Source organism: Carcharodon carcharias, chromosome 25 (genome assembly GCF_017639515.1).
Source record: "Carcharodon carcharias isolate sCarCar2 chromosome 25, sCarCar2.pri, whole genome shotgun sequence".
Classification (NCBI taxonomy): Eukaryota; Metazoa; Chordata; class Chondrichthyes; order Lamniformes; family Lamnidae; genus Carcharodon; species Carcharodon carcharias.
The window spans coordinates 24,650,100-24,669,051 of NC_054491.1; the positions used below are offsets into that span (position 1 = coordinate 24,650,100).

At 41.1% G+C, this 18,952-nt stretch overlaps 1 protein-coding gene across 1 annotated transcript in view; it reads left to right on the forward strand.

Moving 5' to 3' along the window:
- Positions 1 to 18,952, forward strand: part of cbl (Cbl proto-oncogene, E3 ubiquitin protein ligase) — a 215,100-nt gene that overhangs the window by 171,484 nt on the left and 24,664 nt on the right. The gene's annotated exons all lie outside the window — the stretch shown is intronic.

Genomic DNA, 18,952 nt, shown 5'->3' on the forward strand with positions numbered 1-18,952 from the left:
TACAGTGCCATCCAGTGACACAAATTGGAAGCTATACGAATTGAATAATTGTTTCTCAAACAAGCGAGGAATAATGAAAAGCGCAAAGGAAAGAAAAATTAAAGGAATTTTTTCCTCGTTTCCCTCACCATCCCAAGGAATCAGCAGTTCAATTAGAAAACCAGTCTTGTACAGAGCTGCCTGGATTGTGCTATTTCAGAAGTTGGGATGCGTAATTTTAACACACATTGATGCTGCATCAGTCATCTTCAGTGTCCTATTTGACTGCTGTTAACCCAGCAATCTAGATATGGGAAATGACTCTTGCTGGGCTCAGCAGCTGCATGTAATACCCAGGCACAGTTATATTTTTTGCTCAGCAATTGTGACCTGTGGTAACCTGAGATGATAGAACATTTTTATCTTATTTACTTAATAAGTACATAGGATTTGTTGTAGCAGGTATCTTTTTGTCAGATCAAAGAAATTGGCATTTAAGGCTTGATGACACGAATTAGTTCTTATACTTGTTTCCCTGTTGTGGCAACAATATATATCATTAATTTGGGTCCATATGTGCTACATTAGTCAGAACTGTGATAATTGAGATGCCACCATTTTTTGTACTCTGGAAGAGTGTGAAGAAAGGCAACTTTATTGTGTGTGTATTTAAAGTTAGTTGATGGTTTTCATTGCTTTACACTGTTTCTTCAAAATTCTAAATGCCCTTCTTGCACCTTGTGAAAACTTGTGATATTGAGTGGGAAAATTGCTAAATGTAATTTTGCGGCTAGTAAATGTCAAAATCATTGTTAAAGTGATCTTTGGTTTTCCACACTTTGCATTGTATCTTGTTGCACAGATTTGTTTCCTTAAATGATTGTGGAGCTCTACTTATTGGTCTGAGGTATTTTGTTTAGGGTCAGTTATTAGTTGGCTTTAGAAGCTCCGCTACCTTTACGTTCCACCACCCAGAACAAGGAAGTTCTCCCTGGTGTTCTGGCCGATGTTTATCGCTCAGCGTTTATTATTTAGCAGTACTAAAACAAATCAACTTGTCATGATATCATCATTGCTGATTGTGGGATGTTGGTGTATGGCTACGCTTCAAAAGTGCTTGGTTTGCTGTAAAGCCCTTTGGATGCCCTGAGGTTGTGAAAGCCGCTATATAAGTACAACTTATTTTGATTTTTTTTTAATGAGTGGTTGGTCATTCCAGCTTTGTCCTGGTTCTAATTCCAAAGATACTCTTGAGTAGCCTGGAAAGGCACATAGCAAAAGGAGAGTTTCATCGCCTTCTCTCTAAGTAGGGATGATTGAACCCTGATTAGTATATTCTTTCAAATGTAACCAAACATAGGAGAAAAGAAACTAAAAGTGATGTCACAGGAGTCTCGTAAGTTGATTGGTTGGTAAGGATAGGCCTTTCCAGACTTGGCACAGAGCAGACGATTGGTGAGTGACAGGCGAGTTATTATATTATACCATACCATATAGTAGTAAACACTTTATATAAAGTTTAAGGTACGTCAGTGCAGCTTGGCCAAGTGTAATGTACAACCTGTAGGATGTGGGAAGTCTTGCAGGCACAAAGTGCCTTCGATGACTGCATCTGCAGGAAGTGCCACCAGCTGCAGAAACTTGAGCTTTAAGTGTGGAACTCGAGTGGCGGCTGGAGTTACTGTGGTGCATCCACAAGGCTGGGGATTACGTGGATAGCATGTTTAAAGAGGTGGTCACACCGCAGCTAAGAAGTACACAGGCAAAGAGGGAATGGATGACTGTTGGAGTATCTAGCAGAAACAGGCAGATAGTGCAGGAGTCCCCTGAAGCTCTCTTATTCTCTAACCGCTTTTCCATTTTGGACATTGGTGAGTGAGATGATTCCTCAGAGGACTATAGCAAGAGCCATGTTTGTGGCACCACATGTGGCTCAGCTGCACAGGAGTGGAGGAGGAAAGGTGGAAGAGGTATAAAGGTATGGGATTCCATAGTTAGGGGAGCAGACAGGCGTTTCTGCGGCCATAGACGTGACTCCAGGATGGTATGTTGCCTCCCTGGTGCTAGGGTCAAGGATGTCACAGAGTGGCTACAGGACATTCTTTTGGGGGAGGATGAACAGCCAGAGGCTGTGGTCCACAATGGGGCCAATGACATAGGTAGAAAAAGGAATGAGGTCCTGAAAGCAGATTTTAGGGAGTTGGGAAGGGAATTAAAAAGCAGGACCTCAAGAGCAGTAATCTCAGGATTACATGCCACGTGCTAGTGAGCATGAGAATAGGAAGATTAAGCACTTCAACACTTGGCTGAGAATGGAGTGGGGGTGGGGGGGCTTTAGATTTCTGAGGCATTGGGACAGGTGAGACCTGTCAAAAAAGGATGGTTTCACCTGAACAAGAGAGACTAATATGCTCATGGGGAGGTTTATTGCTGCTGTTGGGGAGGGTTTAAACTAGATTGGAAGGGGGCTGGGAACCTGAGGGGAAATTCAGAGTGGAGTGGAGAGGAGAAAAACTGGTAGTGGGAAGTACAGAAGTATTAACTGATAAGGAGGATATATCTAAGAGTTGCATCAAGGTAGATAGAATACTTGGAAAATTTGATAGAATTAGAGTATGCAATACTAAGGCATTAGATGGGGTCAAAGTAAGGTGGAAAGTAAAAAAGCTTAAATCAGGGTGAATGTGCATGTATGTGAATGCAAGTAGTTGTTTGGTAATGCAGAACTTAAGTATTGCTAGAAAAAGAGACATGTTGAAGCTTTTTGTCTTGCATTCATCAGGATACTTCTATCAATAAAAGGGGAAAACAACAGTTTATACTGTATGTGAAGAGAGTGCTGATTGGTTGGCAAGTGGAGGTGTTGTCATGGCGAATGCACCAGTAATATAACAGATATATAACCGAGATCTGGCTCAAAGAAGGGCAGGACTGGGGGTTAAACACTTTGTACCCAGGAGTATTTACGAGAGACAGGAAAGCAAGAAAAGTGTGGGCATTAATTAAAGATGGCATTACAGGACTGGAGAGACAGGATGTTCCAGAGGGTCAAGGATGGAATCTCTTTGGCTAGAGGTAAAAAATGAAAAAGGCACAATAACATTGATCAGTGTAGTATATAGACCACCAACTAATTTGCAAAGAAATTACAGAGAGGTGCAAGAATCATAGAGTAATTGTAAGTATCCAACTATAGACTGGGATAGGAATAATGCAAAGGGACAAGAGGGGCAAGAGTTCCTGGAATGCTTTCAAGATAATTTTCTGCAGCGGCATTTTTCTGGTCCAGTGAGAGGCAAGGTGCTGTTGGACCTGGTTCTGGGGAATGAGTTGGCCCAAGTGGATCAAATATCAGTGGGAGAGCATTTAGGGGACAGCGACCATTGTATCATAAGGTTTAGGTTGGCCATGGAAAAGGGCAGGGAACAGTCCAGAGAATTAATTGGGGAAAAGCCAATTTCAATGCAACGAGAATGCATCTAAGTCAAGTGAGTTGGAATTAAATGTTGGCAGAAAAGGTGGTGGCTGAACAATGAGCTACTTCCAAAGAGAAAGTATTCCAGCCAATGTCAAGGTATAATCACATGAAGGGGAAAAGTAGGACAAATCTAGAGCATCCTGGATGACGAGAGAGATAGAGGTAAAGATGGAAAGGAAGAAGTGCGCGTATGACAGATGTCAGGTAGAAAATACAATAGAGAATCAGGTTGAATGTAGGACCAGAGGGGAAGTGAAAATACGAAAAACAAGGAGAGAACATGAAAAGATACTGGAAGCTAATATAAAAGGGAATCCGTATGTCTTCTATTAGGATATAAATAATAAAAGGGTGGGAAGAGAGAGTTTAGGGCCGGTCAGGGGTAGAAAATGGGACTTGCACGTGGAGGCAGGAGAAATAGCGGAGGTATTAACAAATACTTTGCATCTGTCTTTACAAAGGGATGAAGATGCTGTCCAGGCTGAGGTGAGAGAGGACGTAACTGGTACATTAGAGGAGGAAGATGTGTTAGAAAGGCTATCCTTATTTAAAATTGATAAGGCACCAGGACCAGATGAGATGCATCTGAGGGAAGTGAATGTGGAAATTGCAGAAGCACTAGTGATAATGTTCTAATCTTCCTTAGACACAGGGGTGGTGCCAGAGGACTGGAGAATTGCGAATGTTACACCCTTGTTCAAAAAGGAGTGCAAGGATGAAGCCGGCAACTACAGACCAGTCGGTTTGACTTCAGTGGTAGGGAACCTTCTGGAAATTATAGTTTGGGACAAAATCAATACTCACTTAGACAAGTGCAGGATAATTATGGAAAGCCAGCATGGATTCATTAAAGGAAAATCATGTTTAACTAACTTTTTTGAGGAGGTAACAGAGGAGGTTGATAAGGGCAACACTGTTGATGTGGTGTATATGGATTTTCAAAAGGCATTTGATACCATGCCACACAACAGACTTGTGAGCAAAATTCTAGCTCATGAAATAAAAGGGAAAGTAGGCACTTAGAAATTAGCTGAGTGACAGGAAACCAAGAGCAGTGGTTAATGGATGTTTTTCAGATTGGAGCAAGGTTCATAGTGGAGTTTCCCAGGTGTCAGTGTTGGGATTCTTGCTCTTCCTCATACACATTAAAGACTTAGACTGTGGTGTGCAGGGCATGATTTCAAAATTTGCAGATGATACAAAGATTAGAAACATCGTCAACTGTGATGAGGATAGTTTTGGAATTCAAAAGGATATAGACATGTTGGTGGATTGGGCAGACAAGTGGCAGATGAATTTCAATATGGAGGAGTAAGGTGATTTATTTTGGCAGGAAAAATTTGGAGAGAAGTATAAAATAAAGGGAGAAACTCTAAAAGAGGTGCAGGAACAGAGGGACCTCGGTGTATATGTACACTAGTCATTGAAAATGGCAGGGCAGGTTGGGAGAGCAGTTAATAAAGCATATAGTATCTTAGACTTTATTAATAGGGGCGTGGAGCACAAGAATAAGAAGGTCATGTTGAGCTTGTACAAAACACTGGTTAGGCCTCATCTGGAGTACTACTTCCAGTCCTGGGTGCCATACTTGACGAAGGATGTGAAGGCATTGGAGAGAGTACAGAGGAGATTCACAAGAATGATTCAAGGGATGAAAAACTGTGAGGATAGATTGGAGAAATTGGGACTATTTTCCTTGGAGAAAAGAAGGCTGAGAGGAGACGATAGAGGTGTTCAAGATCCTCAGGGGTGTGGAAAGGGTAAATAGTGAGAAACTGTTCCAACTCAAGAACATCAAGAACTAGAGGGCACAGATTCAAAATAAATGGCAAAAGGAGTAAAAGTGATCTGAGGAGAAATTTTTTCACCCAGAGGGTGGTTGGAACCTGGAAAGAACTCCCTGAGAAGGCTGGCGGAGGCAGGTTGGAACAAGATATTCAAGGGTGAATAGGATTGCTATCTGAAAAGAGAGAATGTGCAAGGTTACAGGGATAAGGCAGGGGAGTGGGACTAGGTAGAATGCTCTTTGAGAGCCAGTGCAAACTCGATGGGCCGAATGGCTTCCTGCATTGTAAAAATTCTGTGATCGGGCATTATGTCTGTCGAGCCTGCTCTGCCATTCAAACAGATCATGGCTGATCATCTTCCTCTATACCCTTTTCCCCTACTATTCCCATATCCTTTAATGTTATTGGTATCCAGAAATCTGTTGACTTCTGCCTTAAACATGCTCAACGATTGAGCTTCCACAGCCCTCTGGAGTAGAGAATTCCAAAGATTCACCACCCTCTGAGTCAAGAAATTCCTCCTCATCTCAGTTTTAAATAATCTGCCCCTTATTGTCCTCTGGTTCTAGACTCACCTGCCAGGGGAAACATCCTATCCACATCTACCCTGTCACGCCCTTTAAGAATTTTTTACGTTTCAATGAGATCACCTCTCATTCTTCAAAACTTTAGAGAATACAGACCCAGTTTCCTCTTCTCATAATTGTCACGACCATGATGGAAGGAGTGCATAGTTTATCTAGCTCCATTGTTCCACAGGTTGTACCAATAGTGTAATTGTTTAATTCACTTACCACAAAAGCCAATTATTTACCTTCACTTGTGTTAAACCCAGAATAAAAGAGACTTTAACTAGGCTTTTTTAAATTAACTCAGAACGATTGAGTTATTATAAAAAGAAACTTGTTTTTAAAAAGTTGCAAGAACTGGTTAACACAATTTGTAATCTGGAAGTATAATTATCTACCCCTTTTAAAATTCCCCAGCACACTCGCATGCACGTGCACACAGAAAGGGCAAACAAATAGGGTCTCTGCAGAGATAGGCAGTTGAAGAAGACTTTATGAAGAGGATAAAGTTCACAGTGTTTTGACACTTTAAATCTGGTGCTCCCTTGTGCGAGGACGGGTTGTTAGTCCAGAGGTTCTCACCAACAGAGCTTCAGCTTGAAGGAGAATAGAGCCAGATCAATCCTTAGACTTATTTCAGGCAAGGAGAGCATGAATTGAGCAGCTTTCCCCTTCTCAGTCTATTCCCAACTGAGTTCAAAAAAAAGTTCAAACTGTAACTCCTCTCTGTCAGGTGATTTCCATAAATCATTAAGGCCTTTGTCTTTAAAACCATTCTTTTTCCAGCAATTAAAGTGATTGCAGCTCAAATAAACAAATAGCTCTCCTCCACAATTACCATGCTGGTCATTTAGCTGTAGTCATGTGATTTTTTGGAAAAGGCATGCTTGCTCACGGTCCAGGGGGAACTTATGATCCTTTTTTAAAAAACCCAGGTCGGTTCCCAAGTGTTGAAATAATGCAATGTACTTCCAAATTCTAAAAGAAAATAAAGTTCTTGAAGATATGGTTCTAAAATTAGACAATCCTGCCATCCTAACAATTAGTCTGGTGAGCCTCCATTGCACTCCTCTATGGCAAGTACATCCTTCCTTAGATATGGAGACCAAAACTGTGTACACTACTCCAGATGCAGTCTCACCAAGGCTCTATACGATTGCAGCAAGATATCTTTACCCCTGTACTCAAATATCTTTGTCATGAAGGCCAACAATACCATTTACCTTCCTAATTGCTGCTGCACCTACATGCCAGCTTTTACTGACTAAAGAATAGATCCCTTCGAATGCCTGCAATTCCCAACATCTCACTATTTAAGAAATATTGCTGAAAAAAGAGACATGTCTAAGTTTTTCGTCTTGCACTCATCAGGACACTCGCAAGAATACCAATATAAGGAGAAAGCAACAATTTATACTACATGTGAAGAGAGTGCTGATTACAATATAAATTGTTGCTTTCCCCTTTATATTGGTATATTCTTGCAAGTGTCCTGATGAGTGCAAGACGACAAACTTAGACATGTCTCTTTTATTAACAATACTTTCTGTACTGTGAAATGACTATTTAAGAAATACTCAGTGATAATTTCACACTTATTCACATTATATTCTATCTGCCGTGTTCTTGCCCATTCATTTAGCTTGTCCAAATCTCCTTGCATCCTCCTCGCAATTCACATCCCCGTCTACTTTTGTGTCATCAGCAAATTTGTAAATATTACATCCGATCCCCACATCCAAATCATTTATATAGATTGTGAACAGCTGTAGCCCAAGCACTGATCCTTTTGGTACCCCACTAGTAACAGACTGCCATCCTGAGAATGATGCATTTATTCCTACTGTTTTCTGTCTGTTAACCAATTCTCAAACCATACCAGTAAATTGCCCCCAATCCCATGTGCTCTAATTTTGTTTACTAACCTCCTGTGTGGGACCTTATCGAAAGCCTTCTGCAAATCCAAATACATCACACCCACAGGTTCTCCTTTATCTATGCTACACGTAACATCCTCCAAAAACTCCAACAGGTTTGTCAAACATGATTTTCCTTTCATAAATCCATGTTGGCTTTGCCCAAACATATCACTATTTGCTAAGTGTCCAGTTATCACATCCTTTAACGTAGATTCTAAGGTTTTCCCTCCTCTTAACGTCAAACTAGCAGGTCCATGGTTCTCTGTTTTCTCTCTCCCTCTCCTAAAATATTTACTACTTTCCAGTCTGTAGGAATCTTTCCAGAATCTATAGAATTTTGAAAGGTAACCACCGATGCATCCACTATATAGCCACCTTTTTCAATACTCTGGGATGTAGCTTATCAGATCCAGGGGATTTATCAACTTTCAGTCCAATTAATGTTTCGAGTATTAATACTAATTTCTTTCAGTTCCTCATTTTCACAAGTCCCTTGATTCCCTAGTATTTCTGGGAGATTTTCTGTATTTTCCTCCATGAAGACGGACACAAAGCAATTGTTTAGTTTTTCCACCATTTCCCTATTCTCCATTATAAATTCTTCTTTCTTCCCCTGTAATGGACCTGCATTTGTCCTTGCTAATGTTCCTTTTCACATACTTAAAGAAACTTTTACAGCCCTCCTTTATGTTACTCGCTAGCTTGCATTGATATTTTCTTCTCCCTTTCTTTATCACTTTCTTGGTCCTCCTTTACTGGATTCTTGGGCTTTCCACCTTTTCTGTCAATCTTATAAGCCTCTTCCCCTGACCTAATGCAATCTTTAACTTCTTTTGTTAGCCCCGGTTGATTCACCTTTTGGATTTTTATGTCTTAGAGGAATGTACATTTGTTGCAGACCATGTAATACTACTTTAAATACTGGCCATTGCCTGTCTACCATCACAGAATCACAGAATTTTTATGACACAGAGGAAGACCATTTGGCCTACCATGTCTGCACCGCTGTCCAAATGAGCATCATGACTTCGTGCCATTCTCCTGCTTTTTCCTCTTACCCTTGCACATTGTTTCTATTCAAATAATCGTCAAATGCCCTCTTGAATGCCTCCATTGAAGCTGCCTCTACCACACTTCCAGGCAGTGCATTACAGACTCGAACCACTCGCTGTGTGAAAAAGTATTTCTCACATCACATTTGCTTCTTCTGCAAATCACTTTAAATCTGTGCCCCCTTATTCTTGATCCCTCAACAAACTCTCCCTATCTACTCTATCCTGCCCCCTCATGATTTTGAACACCTCTATCAAATCTCCTCTTAGCCTTCCCCTCCAAGGGGAACAGTCCCAACCTCTCCAACCTATCTTCATAACTGAAGTTTCTCATTCCTGGAATCATTCTTGTAAACCTCTTCTGTACTCTCTCCAATGTGATCACATCCTTCCGATAGTGTGTCACCCAGAACTGTACACAATACTTTAGTGTCTAATATAAGCTCAGCATAACCTCCCTGCTCTTGTATTCTATGTCCCTATTAATAAAGCCCAGGATTCTCTATGCTTTATTAACTGTTCTCTCCACCTGTCCTGCCACCATCAATAATCTATGTATATATACACCCAGGTCTCTGCTCCTGCACACCTTTAAGAATTGTACCTATTATTTTATATTGTCTCTTCATGTTCTTCCTACCAAAATGAATCATTTCACACTTCTCTGCACTGAACTTCATCCGCCACCTATCTGCCTACTCCACCAGCTTGTCTATGCCCTTTTGAAGTTCTGTACTGTCCTCCTCACAGTTTACAATGCTTCCAAGTTTTGTATCATCCGCAAACTTAGAAATTGTCCCCTGCATACCAAGATCTAGATCATTAATAAATATCAAATCTTGAAATGTATTTTCTCAATCCATCATAGCCAACTTGCCCCTCATACCATCATAATTTCCTTTGTTCAGATTTATGACCCTAGTTTCAGAATGAACCATGTCACTTTGAAACTTAATGTAAAACTCTCTCACATTATGGTCACTATTTTCTAATGGCTCCTTCACAGCAAGGTTATTAATTGGCTCTTTCCCATTAGATAATACCAAATCTAAAATAGCCCGATCCCTAGTTGGTTCCTCAACATACTGCTCTAGAAACCCATCTCTCCAGAAAGTCATCCTCCACAGCATTCATGCTAATTATGTTTACCCAGTCTAGAAATTTACACTGTGCCCAATGTTACCACTGCAGTTTGATGGCCTATAAACAAATCTCAGCAATGTTTGCTGCCCCTTGCTGTTTTTTCGCTCCACCCAAACTGATTCTACACCTTGATTCTTTGATCTAAGATTCTCTGTCACTAATGTACTGATCTCATCCCATTTTAACTACTACCCCACCTCCTTTCCCCTCTGCCTGCCCTTCCTAAATGACACATATCCCTGATTATTAAGTTCCCAGTCCTGGTCACATCTCATAATGGCAATTAAATCATACCCATTTACCTTAATTTTCACCTCCAAATCATCTACTTTGATGCACATGCTGCATGCATTCAGATAGAGTGCCCTTACCTTTGTCTTTTTAACATTATTCTACGTTCTGATCCTATTTGATGCTTGCCTTTGTTTTGTCTGCCTTCTAATTTCGCTTACTACTTTTCTGCTTCCTGTTACCAGTTCAGCTTCCCTCCAGTCTGAACTCCCTCTCCAGTTTCCATCCCCCTGTCAATCTAGTTTAACAGCCCCTCCCCAACAACAGTAGCAAATCTCCCTGTGAGGATCTTGGCCCCAGTCCTGCTAAGATGCAACCCGTTCATCGTGTACAGCCCCCTCCTGCACCAGAACTGGTCCCAATGCCTCAGAAATCTGATGCCCGCACCGCACCCCCCCCCCGCATCAATTCTCCAGAAACGTGTTCAATTGCTCAATCCTCCTATTCCCATGCTCAATAGCACATGGCACTAGGAGTAATCCTGAGATTATTGCTTTTGAGATCCTACTTTTTAAGCTCTTTCCAAACTCCCTAAAACTTGCTTTCAGGACTTCATCCCTCTTCCCATCTATGTTGTTGGTACCAGTGTGGACCATGACCTCTGGCTGTTCACCCTCCCCAGAAGAACGCCCCGCGTCCGCTCTGTGACATCCTTGACCCTAGTACCAGGAAGATAACTTACCTTCCTGAAGTCACATATCGAAGGCCAGAGAAACGCCTATCTGTGCTCCTAATTAACAAATCCCCTATCACTATTGCCCTTCCGCTCTTCTTTCTCCCCTCCTGTGCAACTGAGTCACCTGTGGTGCCATGGACTTGGCTCTTGCTGCACTCCTATGAGGAACCATCGCCTTCACCAGTATCCAAAGTGGAAAACTGTTTAGCAAGCAAGATCGTCTCAGCAGACTCCTGCACTACCTGCCTGGTTCACTTAGACAACCTGGCAGTTGCCCATGCTCCTAACCTGCGGTGTGACCGCTTCTCCAAACGTTTTAGCCACATAGTTCTCTGCCTCACAGATGGATCACAGTAATTCCAGCCGCTGCTCAAGTTCTGAAACCTGGAGCTCAAGATTTTGCAGATTTTGACACTTCCTGCATGTGTTTGTTTAGGACATGTGGCAAGTCCACATCTTCCCAAGTACCATAGGAGGCACATTCAGTCTGTGAGCTGCCCTACCAGACTTAAACTTTACAAACTATTTATTATAAGTAGAATAATTTAGCGGTTACTCACCGGTTATCTTCATCTGCTGCACCGATGTGAGAACCAAATACTGGAGGGTGGAAAAAGGTTGAAAAATAAAGGAGCACCTACTTTCCCCTTTATCGAACTCCCTCACTCTTCAAACTCCTAGCTTCTCATTCATTTCAAGCTGCACTCTGTCAAACCTCAAAAGCTGGAAAGCTGAAATAAATGGTATTTGGTTGTCACCCTGGTATTATGGTGAGGAGTTAATGTTGTACGCCTTTCAGTGAAAGTAGGCACCTTGTAAAAGATCACATTATGAACATTCATAAGATATGGCTTATGCGTAGAATTGGAATGCAAATAGCACCCAATAATTTTTTGTCATGTATTCTACATCACCAAGAAGTGAAAAGAAATGTTTAGTATTTTGTGTTCCTTTTTAGTTAGTTCCAGTGCAGCTACAGGAAGTTATGTGCACAGTTGTCTGCTTGTGGTTCCGAATAAGCTTTGAAAGCAAAAGTAGTTCTAGTAATTAGATTATAATATGTGCATTGTCCATGAAAAATTAAAATAATGGTGTCCCCTGATGGTTTGGTAGCTAACACTTCTCTCTTTAAACTTAACCACATAGATCAAATGTTTCCAGGTTTGATGCTCTGTATATACTGAATTGGTTAATACCAGCCAGGATTGCAACCTGGGGGGGGGGTGGTGTCAGAATTGACCTCAGTACCCATTATTTAGGAAAGAGATAAGTCAGCTTATACTCCTACTCCTGACTGCTATCCAGTAAGCCCTGCTGTAAATAGCTTAAGAGCATAAGTGATAGGAGCCAAAGTAGACGATACAACCCATTGAGTCTGCTCCAACAATTAAGATCATGACTGACCTCCTGCATCAAATCCACTTTCTTGCCTGCTCCCCATCTCTCTTGATCCCCTGAGAGACCAAAAATCTATCTTAGATTTAACTATACTCAACGTCAGAGTATCCACAACCCTCTTGGGTGGAGAATTCCAAAGCTTCACAACCCTTTGATTGAAGAAGTTTTTCCTCGTTTCAGTCCTAAATGATCAGTCCCTTACCCTGAGACTGTCCCCCATGTTCTAGACTCCTCAGTGAGGAGAAACAACCACTCTGTCTGCTCTGTCAAGCCCCATCAGAATCGTGCATGTACATTGAGTGATGACAGGATTGGACTGGGCTAATGATTGTTCATGGTCATGCTTGAAAAGCCTGCTGGTGCTCACTGTGTCAGGTCACAAGTCCTCATGTGACCTGACACAGTGAGCACCAGCATGAGTGTTGGAAGGCTGATGTAACCCGACAAGAATTGGTATCTTCCAAGAGAGAAAATTGGCCATTATTTTTTAAAGAAAAATTTAATATTTAATATTTTGTGTATTTGAATTACAGATGCACAACTTTGACTTTCTTTCAGTAGCTGGATTTTCTTCCCTGAAAATACTTCAAATTCTGTATTTTTAGTTTAAATTGGACTAGAGCCCTCTGTCCATGTCGTGTTGCCTCCTGTTAGTCTGAAAACTATCATTTTTCTTTAGTCTTTGGCTAGGAGTTTCCCTCTTTAAGTAGCAGCTCATTGTGGCCTTCTGGTGAAGAGGAAGATTAAAAGCTGCCTCCAGGTGGTGCTGTGGATGGATCCTAACCTCTCCAGACCAGCAAACTCCTTTTCAAATAACCTATCTAGTTGAGAAGTTGAGATCAATCTAGTTGAAGCCAATTAGCAAACTTCAGACAGGAAAACAGAGGAAATGAGAATTAAATTGCTAATTTATACTGTTAAAAACATTTAAGTATGCGCAGGACTCGATTTGTACCAAAAGACTCATTTAAAACAACTGCCGCATCTTTCACTTATATGGCTTTTTAAAATGGAGCTAAGGTGAATATTTCTCTAAATTTGAAATATTTATCCATGTCCTGGAAGCTAGAAAACAAAGCAGTAAGTTGTAGGAGCTGAGCAATGTTATCGGTGAATTACCTTTGGAATGTGAAGAGTATTGACTTAATACTATCAAGTACTATCAAGTAACTGAGAGTGCAAAGTTTTCAGCCCCTTTTATATAAAACAAACACGGCAAATGTGCAATTGGCAGAGTCAAGCAGCTTTTCAAAGCCAAACAGTTACAAGTACAGATAGTGACCCTTTGGAAGAAAATATATTGTCACAATTTGACTGAGATAAGATATCACTGCCAACTTGCCTGAGTCGGTAGGTTTTAGGCTCAAACCATACTCCAGGACTTGACGATATCATCTAGGTGAAATCCCAGGCTATATTTGAAGAACAGCCAAATTTCCTTTCTCAGCCAGCACCGAAAAGAGATCTATGTGGTTATTCATTTATTTCTAGCTGTGGGATGATGCTGTATACAGTTTGGCTGCCACTTTTTCCTACATAAATCACTGTATTTCACAATTCACCTTAGCATTGGACTCTGAAGGGCATAGTGTGGCTCAATTTAAATACAAGGTTTCCTTATTAGTTTCTCTGCTCAAATACTAATTCACTCACTAATCATGTTTTGTGTGAGGTGTTAAAATAGCTTTCTTCCCTTAATTCAGGTTGTCCTCTGCAATAAAAATTGGACATGTTGCATGGAACTAAGACTTTTTATTTAGCTGGTCATTAAGTAACTTCAGTAACTGTTCCATTATATAATAGTGTTGAGCCTGGATTATAGTCCTGTGTCTCATCATAGAACCATAGAAAAGTTACAGCTCAGAAGGAGGCCATTCAGCCCATCTCATCCATGCTAGCCCAAGGACACCCGGGTGCCCTTTCTAATCCCACCTTCCTGCACCTGGCCCATAGCCCTGCAGCTTCCAGCACTTAAGGTGCAGATCCAGGTACTTTTTAAAAGAGTTTAGAATTTCTGCCTCTACCACCAACTTTGGCAGCGAATTCCAGACACCCGCTACCTTCTGCGTAAAAAAAGTTCTTCCTCATGTCCCCCCTACACCTTCTGCCACTTATCTTGAATCTATGTCCCCTGGTTCTAGAATTCTCCATCAAGGGAAACAATTTTATCCTGTCCACTCTATCTATTCCCCTCATAATTTTGTACACCTCAATCAAGTCGCCTTCTTTGTTCTAAGGAAAATAACCCCAACCTATCCAATCTCTCCTTGTAGGTACACTTTTCTAACCCTGGCAACATTCTTTTAAACTTCCCTGCACTCTCTCCAGAGCTATTCCGTCCTTCCTGTAATGTGGTGACCAGAACTGCACACAATACTCCAGTTGTGGCCTCACCAGTGTTTTATATTCAACATTATATCCTTACTTTTATGTTCCATACCTCTGCCAATGAAGGACAGCATTCCATATGCCTTCTTTACAACCTTGTCTACTCGAACTGCTGCCTTCAGGGACCTGTGTACTTGTACGCCAAGATCTCTTACTTCATCTACCCCTCTTAGTGTATTCCCATTTATTTTGTAATCCCTGTACTGTTTGACCTCCCTAAATGTATGACCTCATACTTCTGTATGTTAAAATTCATCTGCCACTTTACCACCCACACCACCAACTCATCTATATCGTTTTGGAGATTATGGCTATCCTCTACACTATCCACTACTCGGCCAATCTTTGTGTCATCTGCAAATTTTCCAATCGTGCTCCCCCCCCACGTTCATATCCAAATCGTTAATATGTAACACAAACAGCAAGGATCCGAACACCAAGCCCTGTGGAACACCACTTGAGACAACTTTCCATTCGCAAGGGCATCCATCGACTATTACTCTTTGTTTCCTGTTACAAAGCCAACCTTTTAACCAGTTTGCCACATTACCCTGAATCCCATGGGCTTTTACTTTCCTGACCAATCTGCCATGTGGGACCTTGTCAAATGCCTTGCTAAAATCCATGTACACAACATCCACTGCACTACCTTCATCAACCCTTCTTGTCACTTCCTCAAAAAATTCAATCAAATTTGTGAGGCAAGACCTTCCTTTAACAAATCCATGCTGACCATCCCTGCCTAGTCCATGCCTTTCCACATGACAGTTAATCCTATCTCTCAGGATTGATTCTACTAATTTGCTCACCACCGATGTAAGACTATCTGGCCTATAATTGTTTGGCATTTCCTTTCATCCCTTTTTGAACAATGGAACTACGTTTGCATTTCTCCAGTCCTCCGGTACCTCCTCTGTATCTAGTGAAGATTGGAAAATCCTCCTCAGAGCATCTGATATCTCCTCCCCGACTTCCTTCAGCAGCCTCGGAAACAATCCATCTGGCCCTGGAGACTTATCAAATTTCAAGGATTTCAACCCTTCGAGTACTTCCTCTCTATGACTATTCCATCCAATATCTCGCAGTATTCCGCCTGGACTACTACATGTACATCCTCCCTTTCCTTTGTAAACACGGAGACAAAATATTCATTCAAAACCCTTCCCACAGCCTCTGTATCTACACACAAATTTCCATCTTCATCTCTGCTAGGTCCCACATTTTCCTTAACTAACCTTTTAGCATTAATGTATTGGTAAAACATCTTTGGGTTATCTTTAACTTTACTTGCTAATCTTTTTTCATGCCCACTCTTTGATTTCCTTATTTCCTTTTTTACTTTGTCCCTGCACTTCCTATATTTGTCTAGGCTATCTGCAGTGCTTAGTTCTTTGTGCCTATCGTATGCCTTCTTTTTCTGTTTGATCACCATTAACAACATTATATTTGCTAAACATTGGATAGTTTTCAAAGCGATAATACTCACAGCAGTTGAGTGCAGTTCATGTATTGCTTTATCAAGCCCCTGTAGTACTCTAGTACAGTAAATGTAAAAGTTAGGATCTATCATTAACACACTTCATATTCCATATTTGTGGATCACAATTATTGTGACTGACTTAACATGTGGCATTGTCTAAGTGCCATCCAACTCTTGCTCCTGAACTAGTGCAGATTTTGTGCATAAAATAAAATAAAAAGAATGTATGATTCATTAGGATAAGAAATGGCTGTCAATTTAATGTTCATAAAATATATGGTATTGTACCAGATTTAGTTCAGTGTTAAATATACATTATAGGATACACTAAATACATGTTGTGATTTTGTAAATCAGTGCATCTTCCAGCATTTTCAATAAATGGTAAAGGTGAAATGCAGCACAGTCTGTGCAGCGGAATCATGACTGAGCTAGCTATTGTCTGTTATACCCCAACTTAGAATTGTAGAGAGTAGTCTCCAAGTCATTGCAATACTGCTAAAGTTGGTAAGTTGTTATTATGTCTAATTTCAGATTCATATGTTTTAAGAATATTGAAATGTTGTGTAAGATAAATGAGAAAAAACCCAAGTATGAGGGGTTGGTAAGCAAACTTAAAGCAATTACCATTCAAAGGATCGTTCATGTGACAAGGTCAGAGTTAGAAGGGTGAGAGCTATGAAGTGGCAGGTTGGCCATTTAGCTGAGGAATTGAAGACAGTAAGTCTGAGGAAAATTGCTTCGTCATCTTTAGAGATGTGAATTATTCATGTAAGTCCCCAGATCAAAGAAAGGTTTGAAAGCCACGCATAAACAAGGAAATACTTGTATACTTTTTTGTACACTTTTCTGATCGAAGGACAAGTTTGGGAGTTGAAGTTAATTGGTTGAAATCACCATCTGGGCATCCCAGGCGTGGCACATTGCCGTGGGGTTAGATTGTAGGGAGGCAGTCTTCTGTTTTGAGTTTATCTGTGTGTTTTCTTACAGAAACTGTTAGCATGGAAGACTGTGAAAAGGCAGTATCTGCCAATAGCCACTTCAAAGAGCGTGGAGGGGCGTTCATGGGTGACCCCTTACTCTGAGATTATGCCCCCAGGTCCTAGATTTTCCCAGAAGGGGAAACAATTTCAGCATCTACCCTGTCAAGCTCCCTAAGAATCTTATATGTTTCAATAAGGTTGCTTCTCATTCTTCTAAACTCCAGTGAGTACTGGCCCAACTTGCACAACCTCCCCTCGTGAGATATCCCTCCATACCCGGGATCAACCTAGTGAATTTTCTCTGGACTGCCTCCAATGCCAGGATATCTTTCCTTGGATAAGGGGACCAAAACTGTTCACAGTATTCTAGGTGTGGTCTGACTTGTATAGTTTTAGCAAGACTTCCTTATTTTTATACTCCATTTCCTTTGCCAGCATCCATTTGCTTTCCCTGTTACCTGCTGAACTTGTATGCTAGCTTTTTGTGATTCATGCATGAGGACCCCCAAATCCCTCAGTGCTGCAGCTTTCTTTTATTTATTCATTTGTGGGATGTGGACGTCACTGGCTAGGCCAGCACTTATTACCCATCCCTAATGCCCATCCCAGCATCTAAAAGTCAATCTCATTGCTGTGGCTCTGGAGTCATATGTCGGCCAGACCAGGCAAGGGCAGTATGTTTCCTTCCCTAAATGGCATTAGTGAACCAGATGGGTTTTTACAACAATCGACAATGGTTTCATGGTCATTATCGACTTTTATTTCCAGATTTTTATTGAATTCAAATTTCACCATCTGCCGTGGTGGGATTCGAACCCGGATCCACAGAGCATTACCCTGGGTCTCTGGAATACTGGCTCGGTGACAATACCGCTATGCCACCACCTCCCACGCAGCCTTTCTGCACTCTTTCTCCATTTAAATAATATTCAGCTCCTCTGTTCTTCTTGCCAAAGTGCATAACCTCACATTTTCCCACATTATATTCCATCTGCCAAGTTTTTGCCCTCTCACTTAACCTGTCTATATCCCTCTGTAGACTCTTTGCGTCACCCTCATCACTTGCCTTCCCACTTATTTTTGTGTCATCTGCAAACTTGGCAATAGTATGTCCACTTCCCTCAACCAAGTCATTAATATATATTGTAAATAACTGTGGCCCTAGCACTGATCCATATGGCACTCCACTAGTTACAGGTTGCTGTTCTAAAAATGCCCTCCTTATCCCAACTCTCTGTCTTCAATTAGTTAGCCAATTCCCTATCTATGCTAATATACTACCCCAGCACCATGGGCTCTTATTAAGTAGCCTTATGTGCGGTACCTTATCAAACGCCTTGTTCTATTCCCATCACAGCCTTCATTTTTTATTGATGTGCCTGTAAAATATTTTACTATTTTGTATTATGTCTGACAGTAGTGCTGACACAGCTGAGCCTGATGCTGTCCTCAATTGGCATTCACCTTTACAAAGTCCTTGGATATGGAGAGTGCCTCTTAATGTCACTTCATTCATACTTCTACCTTTTCCAGTCTGTAGTTCTGAGGGCAATTATTTTACTGCCACCCTCAGCCAGTACTCAGCACAGAAAATATTTCTGTTTAAATTCTGCCGTATTCCACCTGGGACACTTGCTCATTTAAGTATTGAAAGTGCCCTCAGTTGGGAGGAGCTAGAGAAAAGTGCTGGCTTTGTGTAAAGACTAGATGTTCTTCTGTTGCTTCCTTTACTACAGCTGGAAAATATCATAGCAACCATAAAAAGAAATAAGTGTGCATGAGCACTGTAACCAAAGAGCTAAATAATAG